This window comes from Apteryx mantelli, chromosome 18 (genome assembly GCF_036417845.1).
Source record: "Apteryx mantelli isolate bAptMan1 chromosome 18, bAptMan1.hap1, whole genome shotgun sequence".
Classification (NCBI taxonomy): Eukaryota; Metazoa; Chordata; class Aves; order Apterygiformes; family Apterygidae; genus Apteryx; species Apteryx mantelli.
Window position 1 is genome coordinate 3932320 of NC_089995.1, and position 21696 is coordinate 3954015.

Consider the following 21696-nt stretch of genomic DNA (forward strand, 5'->3'; position numbering starts at 1 on the left):
TATTTATTTTCATGAAAGCTGAGGCACCCTAGATTTGCCAGGGATAACTGAATTCATGTTAACCACTAAGTCAACTTATTAAAGAAAACAAAAAAATTACTCTAGCAAAAAAAAAAAAAAAGTAACTGGAAACCAATTTCAGCAAAGAAAAGGGGAATAAGATACAGATTTAAATTATACACACCCATCTCTTTCACACACTGAACTACAGTCCACTTCTGGCGTTACCTTCTCAAGTGAACTCATGAAGAAATACATGAAGCTGTTGGCAGGACAGTGCAGACAGCACACCTGACACTCAGTACTTTCCCTCTCCTTTAGCTGTCATGAGGGGGCTCTTGCTATCTCAGTGGTCCTTTTGAGACCTCAGAAGACGCACAGATTTTACATAGTCTGCAAACAAGATAGCTTTGTACCAGTCTTGCATCAATGTCAGAATCTACATACAGCCGCAGTCCTAACCTGAACAACAGAACTACATATCTCTATGACTACCTTCTCATTACATAAAATAAGAATATGCATACCTTACCAGGCAGGGCTGATAAGAGGTTTACAGCCACTTCATCTCCCACAATTAAATGTGATAGGCAAATTATCGCTTTAGGTCTTACACAAAAGTAGAAACAGGTAGAACTAAGATGTTCTCAAGATCAGTAGTATCCACAGAACTTGAGGATGAGGAACTCTCACTCACACTAATCCTGAAGGGCCAGGACAGCACGTATCATGTTAGAAAATGAGTTGCAGTCATCTACCACAGTTTCTTTTGCTGAACTGCTAAAGATGCAGTGGAAAACAAGTCTGCAATCACAATATATGATCATCAGGTAGATATTTGCTTGGCAAGACTGTGGTATCTATGTGATGAGAGTAGCCAATGTTCTGAAGATCACATGTGCATTTAAATATTTGGACTTCCAAGACTATCACAGAAGCACTATTGGAACATATGTCACATTTTTGGCCAAGCATTTACCAGTAACAAAAATGCAGTGGCACCAAGCATTACAATTTCATTTTTGACGTAGTACCCAATGAGACTCTGTGAAAGAGACAGTGGACTCTGTGTCAACAATAGCTAAAAAAAAAAAAGCAGAAGATAGAAGATTTTAGACCCTCGGGCCCAAATCAAACAGAATAAAACTCTGCACATATCAGTGTGTTTTCAGGGGAATCCAAAGAAAGTCTATTACTTTAGCTCATAAGGCTAGTCCCACACAATGCAAATGCAAAATAATTTAGTGCATCCTCAGCAAGCTGACCAAAGCACATATATTTTTGCAAATTATATTTTCAAACCAAGCTGCAGTTTGCAAGTTTTTAAAGTAATTGCAATACCTTATGAAAAGGAGTCTAATATCACTCTGAGCAAGGTAAAGGTGTTTTTTGGGTTACATGGTTTAAGGCACTAAATAAATTTAATGCATTGAAATGACCCAGGCTAACAACTGATCTCAGCTTAGCCCAGCCTTAGATCTAACCATTACCACCTGACACACCTTAATACTTATTGCCCAAGTTTTATTCATCATTATATCAAATCCAACAAAATGCCCGGGGATGGGGAGGAACCAAGTTTTGCTTTGCACACAAACAGTTTAGGGTCAGCAAAAATCCTTTGATTGGACAAAATCAGAATGTATAAATTGAAGTGAAATGTTGTCTTGAAATGCAAAAGCAAAGTGTTATATCCTAGAGAAGTTAAAAAATGAACTATTTCAACATCATTACATTGCTTTGTTCCTTTTCTTCAGATGGAAATTTTGTCATAATTTCTGTGTTTCTACAAAATGTTTCACTTTAAAAAAAAACACAGAGTTTTTTGCCAGGAAAAGATTTTTCCAAACAACCCCCAAGTAAACGCCATTATTTTCCTGGTGGAAACAAACTCTGTCTTCAGTGCTATATGTCACTTCAGGACTGATTTGTTAATTTGGTTGGCTGACCTGAGCCAAAGTCATTATGCTTGTAATTAGAAAGGAGAACAATAAGTTAGAAAGGCCACTAGTCTACAAATAATTCACTGTAATTGCTTTGCAACCATGAATCAAATCAAAGTTTTGTTTTGTTAGAGCTCTATTCAGACAAATCAAATCACCTGACTTCCAAGCAGAAGAGATTTCCTTGGCTGCAGCTGAAAAGTTCAGACCCATTTTCTACTCCCTTTTCTCACATTCAGTCATTCCAAATGACTTCTGCCCTGGACTTGTCTCCTACTTCTTGTCCAGCTGCAAGCAAGTATGATTGCTTCCACTGCTGTCTGCCACCTCCTGCTCAGCTCTTGCACCATCTCTTACTCTGGTTATCTCAGTTCTTTCTCTGCTCCATATCTAATAAACGTAATCTGACTGATTTGTCTTCCATACCTACTGCACACAATCTGGGCCTGTCTTTATCTGTCAGAAATGGACTAGAGTCCATTTACTTGCTCAGGCTGCATATCTGATTATCCTGAATTTCTAGTTAGTAAGATTTTCATCTAACAAAAACCAAGGATTCATTAAATCACATGCAAGAGTTCTCAGCCAAACCTCTAAGCACAGTTCACAACTGCAACGCAACCAGTAGGATTGCTCTAATGAGTAAAGTAACCCCTTCTCCATAAAACCACTGTATCTCTGTCTCTAGACCTGCTCCACCTAAAAATGAAATTTAGCCTTTTTCTGAGCACAGAAATGGTGCTGGGATCCACTTGCATTTTACAGTAAGTCAGTATTTGTCTGAGTTAATTTGCCCATCCTTAAGAAAAGACACACCAGAGTGGGGGAAAAGAGGCAACCCAGACAAAGCATTGCAGCATTTTACAAAATCGAGCCCTTAAGAAGAAGAAACAAGAAAAAAATGTGTCACTTGTTAACAGAAAAACAATGAAGTATTGACTTCTTTGCAAAGAACCAAAGTAAGAAAACAAAGAGTATTCTTAGCCTAAGAATTATTTCTCAAGGATTTGCCAGATTTTTGCCATGAAACCCTTTGCTCAGACTCAAAGACTGTATCATTTCAAAACCAGCAGAAATTATAAGGAGAATCCACCTCCCATCTATATGCCAACAGAGAGAGGAACTTTGTGTAACATCTGGTAGGGAATGTGACCTTCCTACAGCAGGATTGCAAACACTAGAATCTATCCCCCCTGGATCTAAGAAAATATCATGGCCAGATGCTGTTATAGGTAGTCAGTCTAAAATGGTATTTGTATTTTCCTTCCATAGCACTTTTCATGCAAGCCTTCTGAGTTTTTATAAACTTTGATAAATTATGCCCTACAAAACTCAGTCCATAAATGTGATTATTGTTTTCATTTTAAGAATAAAAAAATTAAGATAAATGCTATCCTGGATCCTAAGAACACAGAGATACTGAAGATGATGATGGAATCAAGAAATTAACATTGTAGTTCAACTTTCTGGTTACTGACTAAATGTATCCCAACCAACCTACTGGTTCTTTATCTTGAGACTCATTCTTCTAAGTTTTTACACACTTCACTCAGTATCTGTGTTATCTGACAACCAAATTCTGGATTCTTTATAAATCTCAAAATTTTCATTGAAAGACAACAAGCACAGATATTCCACAGGCACACTGAATCATTTGCCAGATTTTGCCTTAAAAAAATAGATCTTATAATACCTCCCTTTACTGCTCAACATCTGTCTAACAGAAAATTCCTGATAGTTTCATTCTTTACTGCTCCATTAGTGAACATACATTTACTCAGCCTTTCAAAAATGTTTTCTGTTGAAACAAAGCCTTTTGCATTAGTTGAATTAAGTTACTCATTGCAAGTGAGTAGTCTGTGCAATATTATTCTTTATTTGCAGATCAATCTGGACACATGCAAGTACATGTTTTTATTCAGTGGAAAAAACCAGGCATATCCGGGGTGTGAGTCATCCAACCTATTTCAGATGTTCCTTTTAGGATGAGATACTCTTTAAATGAACCTTTTCCATCTTTTGATTTTAAAGGGACTGTGGGATGATTAGCTTAGGTGTAGACATCTATATTCAATTACATGAATTCCACCTATGAGGACTGCAGCCTTTGATTAAATACTAAATATTTTTAACTATTGTTTTAAAAACTCCATGACAAAGAAAGCAGTGTCTGCAACTCCATCGCAGGCCATATGTTCAAAGCAATGGAACTTCAGCAAGAAATTCTGAGATTGACTGGCCTCTCAGGTCTCCAAAAATAAACTTCTTGTCAACGAGGTTAAAGGGTAACTTTAGCAAGGGTAAGCACAATGCATAGCATCAAGCCATGCTATTGAGGCAGGAGATGAAACATTCAGTTCCTGTCTGCCTTGTGTGGGACATTGAAGAGTCAGTTCCATGTGAAATGTGCAGATAATAAAAAGAAGAACAAAGAAACTCAGCTATTGAACAAATGCCCTCTCTGTGATGAATGTTAGCTGATCTAGAAGAAGCGTTCCTTATTTATGACCTCCTTATTTAACCAGACATTAAGAAAGCTGCACTGAGTCCCATAATTCTGAACTGACACAGAAATCAGAGAGAAATTGCACTGAAATTGTCAATATAATTTTTCCCATTTTAAAAATGCACTTTCTCAATATACTTTGGTTGTATACATCAGCATGTAAATGAAAATATTGATTTCCCTTTTGAAGGAAAACTTGGTCTTTTGGACTTTCACTCTCCCTCAGAAACACAGATACCACTGAGAGAAAATGTGTTCTGAACTCTTTTTAGCATTGTAATCATGTGCTTGCTTTCTTAATTACTGATGATTCTCACTAGAAACTGGAAATTTGTTATAAGATTAAAAAAGAAGAAAATAACTCTGTGATATAAATTATATTCCTAAGAAGCCATATACTTTTTAGACCAATAAACAGAAAATTCAGAAATAGCTGAATGTCAAAAAATGACATGCAGATGTAATAACAAATACATGGGGAGGAATTGGGATATGAAGCCTTTCATCTCTTTCACTAGTTTAAACAGGCCTAGCCAGTCTACTAACTGTAATATGATAAGTAACAGTATTACTAATAGCAAGTGCTAACTGATAGATGTTACAAGAAAACAGAGTTTTTGAGACTCATCTCTTCCCTGACAGGAGCTGGTAAAAGAATCACTCTAGCACAAAACAACCATCAAGCATTTCATATTAAATTAAAAATAATTGCAAACAGGTTGAATACAGTATAATACTAAACACTGACATGAACAGTCTGTCATAGTCAGAAGAACAGATAAAATATGTGCATCCTCTGAGAAGGAAGAGACCACCAAAATTAATTCAGTCTGTCAAACCCGATGTAGATAAGGCAAAGTGCACCATAAAATTGCATACAGCATTTTAGAGGCATATAATAGACATAGCATTTCAAATAGATTCACTGTACTCAAATTTTTGCTATTAAACACTGCTTAGATAACATCAGAGTTTTTCTGTGAAAATACTAGTTCCAGTGAAACTTCTGTTGAGAAGCTTGTTTTTTCAGATCTATCAAGTCATATGTCCTGTTTTTCCACTGCAATATGAGTTCAGGTGGAAAAAGGGACGGGCATTGTAGGAATTAGGGCATTATCATAGATTTCCTAAAACTGGCAATCCATTCAACACGGTAGCAGCATTTCCAGTTGGACTACCTGCAGTCCAGGCAAATGGCTGTGCGTGTACCACTCATGTATGGTAAAATCAAGATGTTGCTTATTGCTAAGGAATGGGTTTGTGGTGCAGTGCAGTCAGACCAACATGCCCAAGGCATCAGGCAGCCCAGCTGGAGTGGGAGCAGCAGCTCTAGTCAGACCGCCCCATATTGGGTGCAGTGGGACCCATGCAAAACCACCTCTTCTCACTTGAAGCTCATGACTTCTCTGAGTTACTCCCAGATTTCTGTCCAGGACTTTCTGGATCTGCATACAGGCATCTGGTCCTAAACAAAAAGAAGAGAACAGTAGCGTTAATTCACCCACTCAGCAAAACTGAGAGAAAGCTCAGTTCAGCGAAATCTATCATCTGAATTTTATAGCATCTGCTCATTTACAGAAGGGAAACAATGTACTTCATAGCTCAGTGGTTTGAGCGCTCAAGCTGGAACGCGCAGGCTGGGCGAGACCGTTGTCCTTCCCCATCCCGAGCGGCGCCCTGAGGCAGGGCCTGCCAGCAACCCTACCGCCAGCCTGACGACTTGGCACTGGCTAACGCTTTTCCACACGCAGGAAAACAAAGCATACATATGTTGCTCATACATAACATTTTTCATTAAACACAGTTTGACTTCATAGCTGACAGAGAAGCAATTCCCTTTTGAAGAGCCCTTGCTGGAATACGTCCTGTTATTTTTTAAGGCAGGGAGGCAAAGAAGAGTATGTTTAGCTAAAAACGGACAACGCACTTTACAGTAGACCTCTGCTTTTTAGAAAAGTTGGCAAATTTTAGAGGTTTAGAAGAGTTTAGAGTTTAAAAGATGGCAAATAGACAGGCAGGCGCTTCACGGCGGCTGTAGCCGCGACACGTGCCCGCACACCGCCCAGCAGAGGCGAGAGGCGAGGCGGCTGCAACCCTTCAGGCGCATCCGCGCCACGTGATGCAGGAACGCCCGCGCTGGGGCCAGCATGTCCTCGCCACGCGCGGAGCACTGCCACGGCGCCGCGCCGGCTCAGCGGCCTCACGGCTCCCCCAGCCTGTATCGCTTCCATTTCCACTTCTTCCGTGTCTTAGCCATTTCTAGACCTACGCAGCACATACGCGCCCTTCGTGTCGTTGGGTCCGGGAGCAGCAGGGCTGCTCCGTGGGGGAGGACGAGCCGGGGGCGCAGCCTCGAGTGGGGCCAGGGCGGGAACAGCGACAGGGTCGCCCCAGTCCTGCCCCACATCCCTGCCGTGTCTGGGGCCTTGCCAGGGTGGCTGTGGGCCGGGACAGGGCCGGGGACAGGGACAGGGCGGCTGCTCAGCGGGCCGGGGACAGCGAGTCCAGTCAGTGGGTCAGGACAGGCCTGGGGGCAGCATAGGCCTGAGGTCTGTGGGGGACAGCTGGGGACAGGGTCAGGCCTGCGTCTCTCGGGGGACAGATGGGAACGGGGACAGGCTGAGTGTCTCGGGGGACAGCCAGGAACGGGGCTGGCACAGGGGCACCACAGCCCAGGCCAGGCCTGGTGCCGGGGCCGGAGCCGACATGGGGCCCCGGGCAGGGGTGTGCGGGGGGGCCCTGCGCAGGCCGCCCAGGGCCGCTAAGGCCTGCGGGTGCCCTCGGGGTCCCGACCCAGTGAATTGATCCCAGTGTTTTAAAACTGACGTGACATGCGATTTCAGAAAAACTTTTCCCAGCTGCTTGCACTGTAACACTAAAATGGCATTTCATAAACTAGAGGAATGGGATATTCTGTTAACGAGAGGAAACTGCTACAAGCAGAATTGCTACATGATTGGAAAGTTAAAAATAACTCACTATCCCCTGGATAAAGTAAGGGAGAATATGGTAAATAAAAAAAGAGGAGGAGCTGTAGGCACTAAGCCTGTTTTGCCCCACTCCGTGCAGGGCGTTTTACAAGGTGAGGCAGAGGGCACAGGGCTGCGTAACCCCGTCTGCCTGTAGTATTTACACAGCTACACAACAGTTTTGCAACACTTCACGTATTATGGCTTCCCAAGTTGCAATCATTTCATCCTCTTGGCAGTATTGCCGCCCAAACTAGCCACAGCAGTCTCCTGCTGGAGTGGACAGTATGCATCTACCAATTGCTTGATGGCACCTACTTACAGAAAAAGATTGGAACTGCAGGTCATCTGCTTTCATGTCCACCTGCTCATCTAACATCTATGTCTTCCTCAAGCTGATGAAAACAAGGATAGTTTAGGTTCCTTTATATCAGATTTTCCTATAAACCAGTTATTTAATTTGCTGTCAGTCCTTATGGAACTACAGGAATTTGTACCTAGCTTCTCAAAACTGTAATGAATTGGATAACCGCGTGTCTCCAACCCAGATCTGTGCCTTAAACAACCACGTTAACTCTCCTGATGGTGGAACGCCAAGAACCCGTAAGGGGGGCTGAAATACTCCTAGAGACCTGTTGGCCTGGCCTCCGCCGGGGCCAGGGACACTTCTGGGCCGTGTTTCACCTGGCAAATAACCATGCGGCAGCACTCACCCATAGGAAGCACTCACCAGTGCTAGGAAAGATGGTTGGACGATGGAGCTGCAGAAAGACATTAGAAGCTACCCTGGTGCCCTGCACAGAGCATTAGCCTTTCTTTATATACAATACCCTATAATACACTGTGTTAGCTGCTGACTAAGTGCTCCAGAACGTATTTATGTATTTGACAAATGCACATATACTAGGCAACTGTCTTGGTTTTAAGGACTGCATTTGTATCTTTGCCCAGCTGGTGTCCTTCCACCTTGTAAGAAACGCTTTGAACGAGACATTGTCCACATCTAGCTTCAGGCAACTGAACTATTGAACATACCTTGTTTTCACAGGCTTGTGAAAGCAGAAATGGTTCAGAGAAAAAGATTTTCTTTTTACAGCCTTGGGAAGAAATATATGCATTCTCAACAGGAGCTATATCCAGTCCTAAAAATGAATTGCTGTAAACATTTGATGACAAGGCACTGAAGTTTCCTTGCAATATACTGCTTTTGCTGAATGCATAATTCTTCGCAAGACTTGTGATATATGTTTTATCTGGATTTTTTTTTATTACAATTTTAGTGATCCTACTTTAATTAAAAAGAAAACTAGGCAAAGATGGTAAATCCTACCAGAAACATCAGTATTTGAAAAGGATAGGCAGTGTTCTAACTATAAAGATTTTACTTTTTAGTTTTTAAGCAAGCATAAAGGCAGGAGTATTCTTGTGGATTTTGAAGGCACTTTGGAGTAAACTAGGCCATCCTGAAAGAAAGAAGCCATCTTTTCTTGTTTCAAAGTTGGTCCTCTGCACCCATTCACAAGGAGGCTTTTCCCAATAGGTATTACTAGAAGCTTCTACATCAACTACAAAAAACTTTAGGTCGAATCTACAGCTGGTTTAAAATGACACAACTCCACTTGCACCTATTAACATTAATACCTGAAGATCTGGTCCTCAATATTAAGTATTTTCACTCAATATTTAATATTTTTACTCCTAGGCTAACAGGAAAATAAAATAAAATAATTATGTTGTGTGAAAGGATAGAGTAAAAGAATATATAGCCTGTGGAGAGGAGGAGAAATATGGTGTCTTATACAGTCAGTACTTAAACAGTTCTAGAAAAGAAATGAGGTTTTGCTGAAAATAGCCTCAGTTACCAAAAACATGTCTGTACCCTTCTCAGCTTAATTTTTTTCTAATACACGAGTTAAGAGGATTCATTGGTCAATATACAACCAAATTCCCTAGGGGAAATTCCCTGTGTAATCACTTTCATGGGAAGCTGAAACAATCAGAAGTTTCGGGTAACTTTGAGGAGCCTCCAGCTGGTTCTGGCAGGGCTATATGCTAGCCATATGTTGGGCCAGGTTCAGCTTGATGCAAAGCAGATAAACCAAGAGCAAAAAACTGAGGAAAATACAGAAAAGAAACAGACAGATTGTATGGTTCTCCTTAAAAATGAAATATAAACATTTTACGTGGTTTCACTTCCAAATTAAAACTCAGTTAAAGTGGAATCCAGTAGTAACTGATTTTAGTTCTCGATCTTGACAGCTTACAACAAAGGTTGTCCCAGAACACTTTCATAATTAGATAATAAAGAATAATGGCATCTACAGAAAGCTTCACTTCCAGTTATTGAAGATTATATCTGCAAGACTCCATACAGTCCCAAAACTTAACAGATAAAACAAGAAAGTTCTTCTCATTGAAATAATGCCCAAGATTATGTTCTGGATTATATCACTCTTCTCTACAACTGTACACCATCTTTTTTAAGGTCCTAATTTTCAAGCATTTATCGGCTTTGAGGACTTGTTCTGTTTTCTTATTTCCTCTTTGGGAAACCTTGAGTGCAAAGGTTGCTTACATGTATAGTTTCAGGCACCATTACTTTGCAATGAGTGACATGCTTTCACAGTCTGTGTGCAGTACAGAATCACAGAATCACAGAATCACTGAGGTTGGAAGGGACCTCTGGAGATCATCTAGTCCAACCCCCCTGCTCAAGCAGGGTCACCTAGAGCACATTGCACAGGATTGCATCCAGGCGGCTTTTGAATATCTCCAAAGAAGGAGACTCCACCACCTCTCGGGGCAACCTGTTCCAGTGCTCTGTCACCCTCACAGTGAAAAAGTTTTTCCTCATGTTAAGATGGAAGTGTCTGTGTTTCAGTTTGTGCCCATTGCCTCGCGTCCTGTCGCTCGGCACCACTGAAAAGAGTCTGGCCCCATCCTCTCGACACCCTCCCTTCAGATACTTGTACACATTGATAAGATCTCCTCTCAGCCTTCTCTTCTCCAGGCTAAACAGGCCCAGCTCTCTCAGCCTTTCCTCATAAGAGAGATGCTCCAGTCCCCTAATCATCTTTGTAGCCCTTCGCTGGACTTGCTCCAGTAGTGCCACATCCCTCTTGTACTGGGGAGCCCAGAACTGGACGCAGTACTCCAGATGTGGCCTCACCAGGGCTGAGTAGAGGGGGAGAATCACTTCCCTCGACCTGCTGGCAACACTCTTTCTGATGCAGCCCAGGATACCATTGGCCTTCTTGGCCACAAGGGCACATTGCTGCCTCATACTTAACTTGGTGTCCACCAGCACTCCCAGGTCCTTCTCAGCAGAGCTGCTTTCCAGCAGGTCAACCCCCAGCCTGTACTGCTGCATGGGGTTATTCCTCCCCAGGTGCAGGACCCTGCACTTCCCTTTGTTGAATTTCATGAGGTTCCTCTCTGCCCACCTCTCCAGCCTGTCCAAGTCTCTTTGAATGGCAGCACAGCCCTCTGGCGTATCGGCCACTCCTCCCAGTTTCATATCATCAGCAAACTTGCTGAGTGTGCACTCTGTGCCTTCATCCAGGTCATTGATGAAGAAGTTGAACAAGACTGGACCCAGGACTGACCCCTGGGGGACACCGCTAGCTACAGGCCTCCAACTAGACTCTGTGCCACTGATCACAACTCTCTGAGCTCTGCCATTCAGCCAGGTCTCAATCCACCTCACTGTCCACTCATCTAACCCACACTTCCTGAGCTTGTCTATGAGGATGCTATGGGAGACAGTGTCAAAAGCCTTGCTGAAGTCTAGGTAGACAACATCCACTGCTCTCCCCTCATCTACCCAGCCAGTCATTCCATCATAGAAGGCTATCAGATTGGTTAGGCATGATTTCCCCTTGGTGAAGCCATGCTGACTACTCCTGATCACCTTCTTTTCCTCCACATGCGTGGAGATGGCTTCCAGGATGAGCTGCTCCATCACCTTTCCAGGGATGGAGGTGAGGCTGACTGGCCTGTAGTTCCCTGGGTCCTCCTTCTTGCCCTTTTTGAAGACTGGGGTGACATTGGCTTTCTTCCAGTCCTCGGGCACCTCTCCTGTTCTCCATGACCTTTCAAAGATGATGGAGAGTGGCTTAGCAATAACATCCGCCAGCTCCCTCAGCACTCGTGGGTGCATCCCATCAGGGCCCATGGATTTGTGGGTGTCAAGTTTGCTTAAATGATCTCTAACCCACTCCTCCTCCACCAAGGGAAAGGCTTCCTTCCTCCAGACTTTCTCTCTTGCCTCCAGGGTCTGGGGTTCCTGAGGGCTGGCCTGACCAGTAAAGACTGAAGCAAAGAAGGCATTCAGTAACTCTGCCTTCTCTGCATCCTTCGTCACCAGGGCACCCACTCCATTCAGCAAAGGGCCCACATTTTCCCTAGTCTTCCTCTTGCTGCTGATGTATTTGAAGAAGCCCTTCTTGTTGTCCTTGACATCTCTAGCCAGATTTAATTCCAAATGGGCCTTAGCCTTCCTCGTCGCATCCCTGCATACTCTGACAACATTCCTATATTCCTCCCAAGTGGCCTGTCCCCCTTTCCACTTTCTGTATACTTCCTTCTTCTGGTTGAGTTTTGCCAGGAGCTCCTTGCTCATCCATGCAGGTCTCCTACCTCCTTTGCTTGACTTCCTACTCATAGGGATGCACCGCTCTTGAGCCTGGAGGAAGTGATGTTTGAATATTAACCAACTCTCTTGAACACTCCTTCCTTCCAGGGCTCTCACCCATGGGATTCCTCCAAGTAGGTCCCTGAAGAGGCCAAAGTTTGCTCTCCTGAAGTCCAGGGTTGCGATCCTACTTGGTGCCCTGCTGCCTCCTTGCAGGATCCTGAACTCCACCATCTCATGGTCACTGCAGCCAAGGCAGCCCCCAACCTTCACATCTTCCACCAGTCCTTCTTTGTTTGTTAGTACGAGGTCCAGCAGCACACCTCTCCTTGTTGGCTCCTCCACCACCTGGGTCAAGAAGTTGTCACCAATGCTCTGCAGGAATCTCCAGGACTGTTTGTGCCTAGCTGTGTTGTCTTTCCAGCAGATATCGGGGTGGTTGAAGTCCCCCATGAGAACCAGGGCCTGGGATCGTGAGGCTACTTCCAGCTGTCTGTAGAAGGCCTCATCGACTTCCTCTTCCTGATCAGGTGGCCTGTAGTAAACACCCACAACAGTGTCACCTCTATTAGCCTGCCCTTTGATCCTTACCCATAAGCTCTCGACTCGCTCTTCATCCACCCCTAGGCACAGCTCAATACATTCCAGTTGCTCTCTCACATAAAGAGCAACTCCACCACCTCGCTTTCCTGGCCTGTCTTTCCTAAAAAGTACGTAGCCATCCATGACAGCACTCCAGTCATGCGAGCTATCCCACCATGTCTCTGTAATGGCAATGAGATCATGGCCCTGCGACCGCACACATATCTCTAGTTCTTCCTGTTTGTTCCCCATGCTGCGTGCATTGGTGTACAGGCATTTCAGGGAGGTGATCGAGCATGCAGGTTTCCCAGGAGGGATACAAGAGGGTCCTCCATAGCCACATCCCATGCGCACTTCCCTGGCTGCATTCACCTGCTGGAGGCATCCTGACTTGAGCAGTCTTTTGCCAACTACCCTGTCACTATAACTCTCCCCTTCCCCCATCTTTCCTAGTTTAAAGCCCTCCTTACCAGGTTGGCCAACCTGTTGGCAAAGACCCGCGTGCCCCGCCTCGTGAGGTGGATCCCATCTCTCGCCATCAGTTGTCGATCTTCAAACAGGGTCCCATGGTCGTAGAAACCAAAACCCTGTTGCCAACACCAGCGGCGCAGCCAGTCGTTAACCTGGAAAGTCCGTCTCCTCCTCCTCTCATCCATCCCCCTCACTGGCAGGATTGAGGAGAAGATGACCTGGGCTCCCAGACCCTTGACCACCATCCCCAGAGCTCTGAAATCCTGCTTGATACATTCTGAACTGTGAAAAAGCACAGCTCTCCATGTGCAGTGCTTTCAGCCCAGTGCTGCTATCATGCCTTGAGCAGAAAAAAAAAAGAGAGAGAGAGAGAGAGAGAGAGAGAGAGAGAGAAATCAAAGTTTTCCATGCAGTAAAACTGAGGAGAAGGATTTTAAGACTGCCCAAGGCTTTTTCACGTTTAGTAATTTTGTAATGAAATTTTCCATTCAAATAAATACCCCCCCACACAAGAGCAGCAGAAAGGGAAATAACTAGAGAAGAATCTGCTCTGGGCCCCATTTCGCACAGAGGCAGAAGGAGCGCCTGTCAAGCAGGCCTTGCTGCACCAAAATCTGTCATCCCCAGCCAGCAGAAATTAGGGAACTGGCTTGGATGCCATAGCTCCAAGCCTCTTCCTCCCCTTTTCCTACCATCATCCCTTTGTTTCTCATCAATACTAGATCTGTTTCCTAGCTGGGAAGAACAGCCTCTTATCACAATCCTTGATTCATGTACTGTAGGGCGATGAGAGAGGAGAAGGAGATGAAAAGAGAAGAAAAAAAGCAGCACAACACCTATGATGCAATCCTACACGTGGAGGTTTGACTCTGTGTTTGTATGAGTATGGCTTGTACAAGCTAAATGCCCTGCGAGTCAGACTCTACAAAAAGCCGTGGGGTCTTCCTCATACTCCCAAGCACACAAGAGACTTCTGTCCTTGAACCCCGTGGTCAGCGATGCCTAGGCACAGCAGTGAATCAGGACACAGCTGCTGCCTAGCACATGGCATGCAATGCTTTAGGTGTAGGGGTGGGTGATGTACCAACACTACAGCAGTAACATCATTCTAAATCCACATTATAGTCACGTAATACCAGATGCTGATACAACCGCAGCATTCATGAGAGCAGCTTTGTGCCTCAATCCGCTGCCCTGCATGGCCCAGTCAGACCCTCTTCTGCAATATTTAACCCTGCTGTGTCCCAGCCCCATCCCCTCTGTGTGTCCAGGCTACGGCAGTGCTACCAGTGCTGTTCTTCCCTACTTCAGAAGTGGGAAAAGAGGAGCTGGAACTGGGCTGCATTCCCTTTCCTCTTGTGCTAGTCATTGGCATTTCTATGTTTCTATGAGCAAACTGCTGGAGCAGAGCTGCTGCACATATGGGATCAGTGAGGATCCTGGGAGTGGGAGGGGAGGAAATACTGTTTTGTTGGGGGAAAGATGAGGTTTCCAAACTGTAGAAGGCAGCGAAAGAGAAGTAGCCCCAGGCCCTCAGCTGCACAGTGTACTACAAACTGCCTTTATCCTTGGGTGAAACCTCCCAGGGCTAAATCAGAACCTCCTAGCAAGGGAACCAAGCAAAGAAGTCAGGGAGAGGCATTTGCCCTGTCTGCAGTCCCCCAAAGCTTCACTGACGTTTTTTCCCCCCACAAATTTGACAGCATCCCAGCACTCAGTGGCCTAATTTTAGTGTCAGGATGCTCAAAGGTTCCAGTGCTGTTGTCCACCATTACCGAAGTGAAAAAGAAATATTCTGGCTGTGGAGGCTATGAGACCTCATTATGCCCTAGGAGGAGGGAAAAACATTTGGTTAGTGAAACTCACTTTTTTTTTTTTTTTGGAAAACCTATTTTGCCTTCATCTTATTTGTCTGCTAAGGGGGTGTCAAGCAGCTAGAGCCACAGCTCATCATTCTACTAGTTCCAGTCAAGTTGCGCCACCTTGGACAAAATGTTCTGCCCACTCATGCCTCCAAAAAGAAGTTACCCAACCAATACACTTCCCTCTCTGATGGGTCTATAGAAGTAACCTGCTGTCAAGAGGACAGAAAGTATAGTCTTTAGGCCTTTCCTTTCAACTTTTAATAGCTGCCGACACCAAAGGTACAAGACAAGTAACCAACAGATCACAGCTGTAGAAACATAACTGAACACAGTAAAACTAAATTCTAATTATTCTGCACCAGTTGATTACTCCTCTAGAATTGCATATTGGGTCTCCTACATCTTGCCTACCTGAAGCAGATGTATAAACAATGTGTCAGTACAGAGGACCGTGTGAATTGACAGCAGTAGTCCCGTTTGCCATTTGTATTTGAAAGGGAGGAAAGAAAAATAGCCCTTTTTGAAGTACCGCCCCTGCCAGCGCGTCTTGGATATTCAATATAAGCAAGACCTCTCACATCTTTAATTCACTGATTGAACGTTAACTTCTGATTTACATGCGAAGCAAGCAGAAGCAGAACATTAAACATACAATCGAAGACCTGTAGGAAAGGTACGTGGCAAATATGTTTGGAGGTTCATTTTTAATGTAGCTGAACAAAATGGATTGAGTATATCCTGCTGTCCTTGTTGCCCTTAGGGAGATACTACTACGCCAAGATGCCTTAATGCTACAGCAGTTATCTCCTTTTTTTGTCAGTTTATTTTTAAGAAAAAATATATTTATAGAAAGGCCATAAAACATTAACTACCTATGAAGCTCCAGAAAAATCAAAGGATTTAGCAGGATTAGTTTCACTTGACTTGCAGTGAAATTTATTGCAAGGAAAAAAGCCAGAACTGCCAGTCAATGTACAGCCCGTCAGCTATGACTTCCAAATCTGGCTGAAGAGCAACATTCTCCTCAGCTACATGCCTGGGGTGAGTAAATATTTTGTTATGTGAGTGAATGTTTTACTTTTAGAAATACAATATAAAAATAAAATTCAAATTTCTGAATAACCTATAAATAAATTACAACTAAATATTTAAAAAAAGATATGGTTCCAGCCAGAACTCTAGATATGATACAGAGCTGTTTAGCAAGTCAAAAAGAAAATACAAGGACCAGAGAAATTCATGGTTTAAATACTCGTGTGTGTGTGTATATATATATATCATCTACTTTAAAAGTAATTCTGCTAGTCAGTTGAAACATGAAGGATAACCACTATTCACCAGTTTTGTGAAATAAAAAATGAGTATGTTAAAATGGAGAGAATAAATTTTAGTTAAATTAAAACATCCATTTCAGACTCTTCTTTATGGGTAGGACAGTGTTTTCTCTCTGCTTTTCAAATACCAGCTTTCCTTCAGAAACTGGACAGTTAAGATTTCTAAAGATCTTTTGCTCTATACTGTACTTTTAATGTCTTCAGAGTTTTGTCTCGTACTGGCCTCTGAAACTCTTCATATTATAGAACAAAAAGAAATTTTCTTCATAGTGAGGAATTAAAACCTTGTTTTCTGTTTTAGGACTGGTTTCATGAAATGTTAGATTTTTTTCTTAGCCATTTCCTAAATATTTTGCACCAGCAACTCTTACTTATAAAAGTTATATAGTGTATATGTTCAGATTCATACAAGATGTTTTTACGATGCGCATAAAATTTTGAAACCTGTAGTCACATTGATGGCACTAACAAGGACCAGATGCCCATTGCCTTTCTTGTATAGAAATCAACAAGGTCAGAGTTCTGAATATTTGAAGAATTTAATGAATAGGTCTTTAAATGCGATGCTTGATTTCATATGTGTGCGGTTTTGTGGATCTGTGACAAAAGCTAAAACAGTTTTACACTTTAAGATTAATTCTAGCAAGTTCCCAATAATGTTCCTTCCATTTGTTGAAGGAGGACAGCAAGCGGGGCGGTTAGATTAGCAATCGGCATTTAAAGTAACTTTAAGCTTTAACAGAAAAAAATGAAGAAGATGCGATAGTGAAGGTTTCTTTTTTCTTCAAAAAGAGTTGGAAAAAATCTACTGGATTCACTCTGAAAAAATACAGTAGCAATACTGAGAATTGTCCAGTAGGAAATGTTAAAGGCAAGAGACAGTAATGAGGGAACATTAATTGAATATTACAGGGTACTTAAATGTCTATTCTGTGTTTAGTTAGAAAGTAGATGTAGTAGAGCAACTAAAATCAGTTTAGGAGGTTCCAAGATGCCAGTGGTACAGCCTGTTTTAATGCTCAAGAATAACCCTCAAAGTGCATCAAATTTCTCAGATGTAATGAGTGTTATGACTGTAACATGAATAAAAATAAATCTATGAATGTACAATGCAAAAATTAGATATTTAATTAAAATACTAGTTTTCCTTTAATGGAGTTGGGTTGTGATGATCAGTAGAGCTTGTAATTTAAAATGCAAAAATGTAATATAGGACTTCAATGTTATATATTGAAGCACTTCCCAAATTTCAGCTTTTATATACAATGTATGTAGTGCATATATTTGAAATCAGAGGGGCATAATGATTCACCATGTATCAATTATGCAGTGATTAGAAATATGGCAGGTACTGCAAAGTGTCATAAAAATCCCTTCTCCCCAAACATTTACAATTTAAAGATTCCAGCCTGGAAATCCATATATGAAACTTTACATACAGGCAGACCTGCTGAAGTCAAAAGGATTTCCAGGGAACTATCACAAGCACAATCAGACCTGAAACAGATGCAATAAGCAACATATCCAGAAAATATCACGGGCAATGATCAGTGTATATCTGTCGGTTTTAAGTTTTGTTTTAAAACTATTGCCTTTCTTCTCTGCATTATCTCAGATGCCCACGTCAACCCATTTTACTATAGCTGCTCTGTCATGAATATTATACATACTCTCCATTCTTTGTGCAAGTGAAAAATATTAACTGAGGACACATCTACTAAAGCTTTACCACCAATTTCACTGAAAGCAGAAGCACGCAACATAAGTTTATAATACACATTTAAATATTTAGCCTTTAGTTAAACTGCCTTCCGATTAGATATGAAACAAAAACGGTCAGGATTAGCTGTTGATGGATACTGACCATAATTTAATAAACATAACAAAATACGGCACTTTCAAATTCTTGAATCAATACTTTGCCTAATGGCATTCCAATCCAAATGTCTTCCCATTTTCAATATTTATATGATCAACACACACTACATATTTCTGTTTGCTGAGGATTAAGGAGTGCAAATTGCAAAGCAAAAAGGTATCTGATAGCAGCCACAAAGTCAGGGAAGGAGGTTTTGAAAGTTAGGGCAACAGGTAAAGAAATAAGGTCAGAGCTGGCTGAAAGACTTCCAGTCATTGAGAGGTTAAAAGTCAACCCACTTTATAAACTTCATAGTAATGAAAAGGAATGAGAGAAGATGTGGTAATAACAACCATGGCATCAGTCTAAGGTACCAGCTGGACAGTGTTACATACATTAGTGGGTTTTTTGGTGCATGAACACAGCAGTAAACCTAGTACTGTACCTGTACGCGGATTTTACTCCTTTTGACTGTTTCCAGTGAAATAGTATTTCTTTGATTTCCCAGATTTGAGGATAAACTATTAAATACCAGACCTCCTAAGCCTAAGTATAAGGCATTCTTCTGAACTGATGTAGTATTATTTTACCAAAATGCACCGCAACTATTTACAATATTTTACTCAAAAATCATAAATCAGATCAATTGCTTTTGCAAGCATCATTTCATGTGTGTCCCTCCTCCAAAAGGCAAGGTTTCTCTGAATCTCTCCGAATATGCCTGTCTTCTCCATGGTTTATTACCGGACAAACTCTAATTTCATGTCAATGCAACTCCACAGAACTAGTGGCAGGAGATGCATTGTTGCACCACTGGAATAACAGAATACTGAACTAGTTTCCACTGATTTGTTGCAAAGCTAGGTGTGTAATTAATGGTACTTCCAAGATTCCTGGTTCATCTATTCACATATGAAAACAAGAACTGGATCAGACATAAAATCCATTTAATCAGGTGGTCTGTTTTCAGCAGAGATCAGGACCACATATTTAACAAAATGAGGAATGCCACTTAAAAAGACATGATACAATCTGCCATGAATTAACTCCTTTGCAGAACGGCTATTGTTTGGACCTAGGCCTATCATGGTGTTTCAGGTGCTTCATTATTCTATTTTTAATTTTTTTTTAACCATTTTGTTGTGCATGAATAAAGGCTGCTTGTTTGGTAATAACCTGTTGCCATTGCAAAATACTAGGTACAAAAGTCACAAATTTCCACTCTGGTGTTCCTCCTATTAAGAGAGTGTGTGTTTTTGTTAGCTGTCAGCTACTTCATATTTGCATCCCCAGATCTCACTGTATCTGAAAAAATATAAGGATACCTATCAGAAAATAGGTATCCTGTTTAGGCATGTCTTTAACTTAAATGGGTTCGGAAAGTTTATAAAAGTCTCAAGGTAAGGAAATCTGATTTTTCCCAGACAAGTTTTTCCATCCTTACACTGTATCGCTGCACATTTGGGGGCAAAGACAAATGTTATTTATCCTCTTTGAAGCTAGCAGGTATTCTAGCTAGCCCTGCTCATGTCAATTCTGTAATACTCTCACCAAATTGTCCTGCCAGCCAATGTCTTCAGATCACCTATCAGAGAATCTTCCTACTAAAAATCAGTGAGAGCCTTGTAGATAACAGCAACATTTGTTTATGCTGGACTTCCAACTTTCTCATTCAAATGTTAAAAAACAAACAAACAACAAAAAAACAACAAAAAAAACACTTTAGCCAAGTTGCAAAGATATGGCCACTGTTTCACCACACCTTGCAGAATAACAACGGTTTCCTGACAAAAATGTGTGCAACTGGTGGGGGCGAGGGTTACATTCTTGTGTCATATAAATGTGACAACACATGGATGGACCAAACTGCCTTCTCTCTTACAAGCAGAACTTCATAAGTCAAAGAGATGTTGCTGAGAGGAGTCTGGTCTCATAGCCATGAAAGACCTCAATTCCCGTTCTAAGTTAGTATGGGGTGGTTAAAAATATGATGTGTAACTAGCTATGGCCAATCCAACGAATACTGCAGATGATGAATGCACACAGATTCCTGTTTGAAATGGCAAACAGACAGCATGTGTTTCCAGATCCTTGGGGGAACAGGAGAAAAACTCCTTCTCTTGTCTGGCCCAGTCCTAATGCAACTAATAACATCTGCAGAAAGGTGTGTATGTGAAGAGAGTACCAGGTGCAGGGCAGAGCACGAGTTAGGCAGGAAAGGGCTGGTGTCTTGCAACTGATGTGTCAGGGGATAAGAAACAGTGATGGAGGGTAGAGTGAGGGAGCCAGAAGAAATTATGAGGATATTGAGAGGATGAGAAGATGGGAGAGAACTGATAGAGGGCAAAAAGTATGGATAATAATAATAAAAAAAATTAAGGTGGACAAAGCAAAGGCACACAGAGAGCCTTAAAACATGCCGTGAAAAAGAGGAAAGGGAAACAATGGAATAGAAAAAGAAGCGTGGAAAAATAAGTATCATAGAAAAATACATTTGAGTAATAGTACAGAAGGAGGTGAAGAAAAGCCAACGTGTGCCAACCGCAGGAAGCAGGAAGAAATGAAGAAAAGGAAATGCAAGAAATAAATGTATTTATTTTTTGGAAACTTACAACAATAGAAAATATGAGCCAAAGAATGAGAAAATGAAACGCTGACTGAGATTAAACAGAGAAGAAAAAAGAGAGACACAAATGCACATGCATGCCAAATTTTTCTCAAGGCACCAATGGCTGGTACTGTGAATGCAGCCCAGCCTTCCTGCATCATCTCTGACAATCTAAACCACTCTCCAGAGTGTCAGCTGAGTTTTATTTCAAAACTCTGCAGAAAAAATGCCTGGCATTTCTTTTTCTTTTTCTTTCTTTTTTTTTTTTTTTAAGAGAAAATTAATTACGTCCCATAATTGTCTACAATATAACAAGATGCAAACTGAGTGCCTCAAGGCTAGAATAGAAGCTGAGAGCAGATTTTGGTCCTTATTTGGATAACAGCCATGTCTAAAAATTCCCTTAAGGGAAAACCTATTTATCAAAGTTATTTTTCATTCCAAATGGGAAAAAAAAATTAAAATCAGAACCTTTTGAACTGAAAGTTTTGAAATGGAAAAACAAGATCAACATTTTCAATAGAACGGAACATACGGATGCTGTAACTCCCCTGCAGATATCAGCCCCGTTTTATTTTTTTTAATTGAAATCCTCTCAACTGAAAAAACATTGAAAAATTTGGTTGCAATTAAAATTTTTCCTGCAATAAATGTCAATTTTAACAACTGAAACCCATCCAACCCCTAAAATTCAGTCAGTTCTACTGCCAAGTGTGTCATTTTGTCTTCATCACCCAACAGAAGTGAAGCAAAATGAGCAGGGCAACGTGAGAGAAACATCTGTCGGTTCTTTCAAAATCCTCAGAAATACGTTATGTTCATGTCAGCCTGTCTCCCTCTCACTGTTCTGGGTTTCTTCTATGAGCTCCTCTTAACCCCACTACACTATTTTTGCGCCTTGTGTTCGCGTCAATCTGGTCCCTCTTC

At 41.9% G+C, this 21696-nt stretch overlaps 1 protein-coding gene across 8 annotated transcripts in view; it reads left to right on the forward strand.

Moving 5' to 3' along the window:
• Window positions 1-21696, forward strand: part of ASIP (agouti signaling protein) — a 94220-nt gene that overhangs the window by 32175 nt on the left and 40349 nt on the right. For 3 of the 8 annotated variants that reach the window (XR_001292852.2, XM_067307518.1, XM_067307517.1), the window contains exon 1: window positions 15541-15642. The exons of 1 other annotated variant lie outside the window; for it this stretch is intronic. The gene's annotated coding sequence lies outside the window, so the exon portion shown is untranslated. Of the gene's footprint in view, window positions 1-15540; window positions 15643-15750; window positions 16011-21696 lie in introns of those variants that run through there. 4 more of the 8 variants (XM_013944779.2, XM_013944774.2, XM_067307515.1 and 1 more) reach the window with 3 other exon arrangements.